This window comes from Microtus ochrogaster, chromosome 15, assembly GCF_000317375.1.
Source record: "Microtus ochrogaster isolate Prairie Vole_2 chromosome 15, MicOch1.0, whole genome shotgun sequence".
Taxonomy (NCBI): Eukaryota; Metazoa; Chordata; class Mammalia; order Rodentia; family Cricetidae; genus Microtus; species Microtus ochrogaster.
Genome location: NC_022017.1, coordinates 27511528 through 27516821, shown reverse-complemented (window position 1 = coordinate 27516821; position 5294 = coordinate 27511528). Strand labels below are relative to the sequence as shown.

The window sequence follows — 5294 nt, the reverse complement described above, 5'->3', positions numbered from 1 at the left end:
GGCAGCAGATCTCTGGGAGTTCGAGACCAGCCTGGTCTACAAAGCTAGTTCCAGGACAGGCTCCAAAGCCACAGAGAAACTCTATCTCAAACAAACAAACAAACAAACAAACAAAGAAACCAGATAGATTACATCCAAAGGCTGTAGCAACAAGGTGGCTTCAACAGCTCACTAGACCAGCAACCTGTCCAGTTGCACGGTGGTGTCCCAGGACAAGCAGCCTGAAGTCACTCGATCACAATATACATTCAGGGTTCTGAAGGACAGTGGCCTTCTTAGCGAGGCATCAGTCCACCACAGGGGAGGACAGATTTTAAGGTCACCTTCCAAGCACACCGGAATAGATTTAGGAGGTCTGGCTCAAGCCAGACAAAGTAGGGCCACTAAGGGGGAAGATGCTGTGGTCCACTGTCTGTTGCTATCACTGAATGTCACACGCTGGGTCATTTATATAGAGTAGAAGTTTATTTTAATTATTGTTCTTGGGTTAAAAAGTTTAAAGACAGAAGCTGTGTCTGACAAGGACCTCCTTGCTGGTGGGACTCAGATGCAGGGCATCGCCTGGCAAGAGGGGCCACATCCAAGAACCTGCACTGCTGGCTTTGATAACAGACCCACACTCGGGATAACGGATGGATCTATTCTGCAAGAATCATGACTGGATGGGGTCACACAATGAGTCCTCGGTACTGAGTCCCCTCTTCAAGTCTCACCTGGTCCCACCTCTTGGTTCTTCAATTTGGGAACTAAACTTTGGCAAGAGGATCCCCCAGGGGACATTCATTTCTTGGCAAATACACAGTCGTACATGAAACCAATCCAGGAGGGAGAGACAAGGGTGTCACAGAGGGGCACAGAGAGACTGAAAGGTGATGGACATGTACCAGGCTTGTACAGTCGTTGCCACAGGGACTGGCAAGAAACAGAGGTGTGCCGAGAGATGTCACAACCAGCCCTTCTGTTTTTGTGCAGCTGCTTAAGAACAGGAGGCCCGGGATTGGAATGATGTCTAACGGATCACAGGCTCACCTTGTAACCCGCTGGATCTGAGATTCATTCCTGGAACCTGTGTAAAATCGCTGGGTGTAGTGATGCCCAGTTACAAGCCTAGGAGGTTGAGAGAGGGAGATCCTGGTGGGGCTCTTTGGTCGGCCAGCCTACTCTAATTGACTCACAGGAAGAGGTTGAAGGCTGCCAGCAAGTGGGTGTGGCCAGGCATAGTGCCTAGGGCTTTACTACCACAAGGGGCAGAAAGTGGTTAGTTCTGTTTTCTTTTGTTTTGGATGGTGCTAGGGATGGAACTCCAGGACCAGTGCGGGCAAAGAAAGCAACACTCCACCATGGAACTATTATCTTCAATCCCTCATTTAAAAAATCAGAATAAAATGATAGGTAGAAGTCAGTCGGGCACAATCGAAAAAGAATATAGTATAATACACAGCCTGGACTGGCCGCGAGCTCACAGTCATCCTCCTGTCTCGGCCTCCAGTGGTGGCACATACCACCACACCCTGACATTCATTGTTTGCAGAACAGTGGCCTGCCGGCTGTGCCCAGAGCAGGGATCACTCCACTTTGTTTCCCTGCCCACCATGGGCTGAGAAGAAGACAGGGATGCCTGACCAAGGGCGGGCAGGGGAAGCCAGGGTGCCTCAGGGGGCGGCGCGGGGCGGGGTGAGGAGGGGCGGGGTCAGCGGCCACCACCTCTGTGCGCAGTGTCCTTCGCTGAGCAGCCAGCAACTGCGTGAGTGGGACTGCGGATAGGTGAGTCCCCGACAGCGGGGAGACAAAAGGGAAACTGAGGCCCGCACCGAGCGGGCGGGACTCCTCCCGAGACAGTGTGCAGCTCAGGGTGGTTGGCACCCTGGGGACAGCTGCCAAAGTCCTCCCTATCGGTGGGGACTGGGTAGGTTGCTGCCGGCAATAGCTGGGCTTAGAAGGGAGGCAGAAGGGAGAGGGCCTCTGGCTGCTGGGAATCCTGCCTCCCTTGCAGGGGAGCACTGAGATCCTGGGAAACTGAAGCTGTGCAAAGGTTCACCCTGGCAGACTATAGGAGTCAGGACTTGCGCCCTGGCTTTCTGATGCCAAAGCCTGCTTCCTCTGCATGCATGCCGTGGCCGCCTCTCCTGCGCGGTGATGTGTGCACTCGGGCACTGCATGCTCAGATCTGTGCCTAGCAATGGCTGGACCGAGACCCGCTGGAGTCCAGAAACTCCGGACAGTGGGTACCTGACGGGTGGGACCGACAAACTTGCTTTTTACTCTAGTTTTCGGCTTCCTCTGTTCACGTTCCCCTTGTTAGGGGTTGTGCCAGCGGCGCCTGAAAGCCTGCTTTGTTTGAAAAAGTTGCCACTGGGGTGTTGGGAAATGGCGTTGCCCAGACCTCATGATGACCGGTTCCTGCCGGTTCTAACCGATCTGTTGCTGGCGCTGTAATTACTTTCAGAATGAGAAAGGCTGGCTGGCAAAAGGTATTAATGAGGATTTGCAGGTTTGTTAAGAATAAAAAGCCCTGAAATTCCCCGGGACAGCAATGGTTAGGAAAGCTCAAGATGGGGCGGAGCTTCAGGCAGCGCAAGGAAGAGGGCTGGCTCCATTCTGTTTCTAGGTCACGGCCTCTAGGGAGGTCCCAGAGCAACAGGTGCCCCAGACCCACTGGCCCTGTCCTGGCTTCACAGACTGGGACACTGACGTCCCTGAGTAACAGAAGGTCTGGACTTGCCTAGCCAGGAGTAAAACACTATAGAGGCTGCCGGCTCCGGAGCCTGGGTGAAGGAGGGCTCAGGCATCCTATCTGGTCTGGGGCTCCAGATAGCACCATGGATAGAGAGGTTGGTGCTGTTGGCCTGAGACCTTTCTGACACTGGGAAGAGAAGAGTGATGGTCTGTGGGCCTGGTCCTTGCCCAGGGAGCTATAAGCCAAGCAGAAGTGACAAAGCTTTCCCAGAGTGGCTGTGTGTCATTGTGGGTTTTAGAGACACAAACCTGGACAATCTCTTGGACCTCAGTTTCTTCACCTGGAAAGTGGCACTAGCAATAAGCCCCCTTTGGGTCCTGAGCAGATTGTGTGGTGGCTGAACATTGCCTCATAGCCACTGTGAGGGATACAGGAAGGTTTGACAGGATGAAGGAAGAGTCCTGGGCCACTGAGCAGTGAGGGAATGATGCTTTGGTTCCTTCCCCAGAGTCGTAGGGTAGTGAAAGTGGAGAAGTCCTGTAGCCAAGGCTCTGATCTCTATTGCCCTGCACCCTCTGTCCAGAGTGTTCTCCAGAGGTGGAGAGGTAGCCACTTCCTCCCCCAGAGGAAGCAGTTGAGTGGTCCCCTGCACGGATAGCCACAGCCCTGTGTGGAGTTTTCCTGGGGGATCTTGGTACCCTGTCTTTTATTCTGGAACATCCCAAGGCTCCTTAGCAAGCTGGCAGCAGGGTGCAGCTTTGGATGTTCCGTGCCTTCTGGAAGAGGCCGAGCTAGACAAGGGTGAACAGACTGGCTTTGCCCCCTCTGAGTATTCCTGCCCTGGTCCTCTATACCCTCCAGGGACTCCACCCTGGGCTGATCTCCTACCCAGCCTAGCCCACGGTGACTCAGCTTCATGGGTCCCACCCCTGCCTGTCTGACACCCCTCCAGGCGGGTGACTCAGGAACTGGGCAGTCTCCAAGAGGCCCCTTTCTCCTTCAGTCTCAAGTGGGGTTGGTGACTGTCCTGTTTTGTGACCTTGAATGGGAATAGGGGTCCTCCCTCTGATCCCTTCAGTGCAGCAGAGTATAAACACAACCTGACCATTGGAGGATGTCAGCAGAGGCCTAGAGTTCAGTGTCCTGTACCCAGATCCTAGCTGCATGGTATGTCCTTGGGATAGCCACCACCCTTTTCTATATAGTGGATGGATAATGGGAGACTTGACAGACTCTGGAATCCATCGATAGAGACATTGTTGATCCCATTTGTGAACTTCCTGGGCACAGAGCATGGGCCTGCCTGCCCACTCTGCTGGGCGCTGTGACAGGCGCACTTTTGCCTGCAGTGCCTGCACAGAGGAAAGGAGGGAAGAGGTATTGCTTCAGGGTGGGAGGGGGCGATTAAGGCTGGCAAACCTCTAAGGTGGGGTTCTCAGGAAGGAAGCCAGCTACACAGGTTCTGACCTAGTAGGAATGTTCAGAGAAGGTGCTGAGGGACCTAAAGGGGTTCCAGATGGTGGGGAGGGGCTGGGCTAGGTTGGAGCAAGGAGCGACTGCCAGCAGGTGTTGGTTTCTTTGTGGGAGATGGGTATGTTTAGAACTTGATGTTGGCCGGGAAGATTGTTAGTTTAAATTTGGGGAGTTTCACCTCAGCCAATGAAACATGCTGCTGCTGCTGGTGCTGCTACTGGTGCTGCTGCTTGCCTGTAATCTTAGCCTTTGGGAAGTTGAGGCAGGAGGACTACTATCAGTTTGAGGCTAGCCTGGGCTACATAGTGAGTATTTTTGTACACCTAAAAAGAGGAGAGGAAGCCACAGTATAAGCTAGGCCATAGTCGTGCAGGGCTGTAATCCTAGCCCTCAGGAGTTAGGAGGCTGAGGCAGGAAGATGGTGCTTTTAAAGGTTAGCCTGGGCTATAGAATAAGTTCCAGGTCATCTTGAGCTTCTGCCTTAAACAAACAAACAAACAACAAAAGCAATTGCAAACGCTGACAGGGTCAGCCAGCTCTTGGAGCAGGAGTGATACTGTGACAGGGACTTGGCCTCAACTAGGGACAGTAACTCTTTCCTTGCTCCCCTCTTAGCCTCTCTGATTAAAGCAGAATCTCTCTGTGTACCCCATGCTGGCCTAGAACCTACAATCCTCCTGCCTAGGGCCCCCCAGTGCTGAGGGGTTACAGGCTGCACCACCGTGTTTGCAGAACACTGCAGTTGCTAGTCCAAACTTCGACAGATGCGTAGCAAACCGCCCTCAGGCCCCACCCACTTCCCTCTCTCCTCAGGCAGCCTTTCCAGACCCCCAGGTGCCCCCTACAGCTTCTCAGAGCCCCAGATGCTCCCGCCCATACAGCTTCTCAGTCAGGTTTGACCTCCAGAACACGCTGCCTCCCCACCCAAAGCCAAGTGGGCCCATCCTGCTTTCTGTCACTCATCCTCTGCAGTTACCTGTCTCCCCCTCCCTCCCCAAAAGCTTATGTTGAAAACAGTTTTCAACTCATTAAAAATGTCCTCTAAGCCATGACTCAGTGATGTAGGTGAGTCACCCTTGCTACACAGGAGTCTGACACAGAAAGTTCAAGATCTGTCTGGGCTATTCTAGTCCCTCCCTCCTTC

The 5294-nt window shown here is 53.5% G+C and overlaps 1 protein-coding gene across 2 annotated transcripts in view; it reads left to right on the top strand.

The window, feature by feature from the left end:
• The first annotated feature begins 1669 nt into the window (after positions 1 to 1669).
• The window catches only part of Tspo (translocator protein), an 8238-nt gene continuing 4613 nt past the window's right edge, over positions 1670 to 5294 (top strand). Inside the window, exon 1 of one of the 2 annotated variants that reach the window (XM_005354437.3) lies at positions 1670 to 1764. The gene's annotated coding sequence lies outside the window, so the exon portion shown is untranslated. Of the gene's footprint in view, positions 1765 to 1845; positions 1907 to 5294 lie in introns of those variants that run through there. The other variant, XM_026782714.1, reaches the window with a different exon arrangement.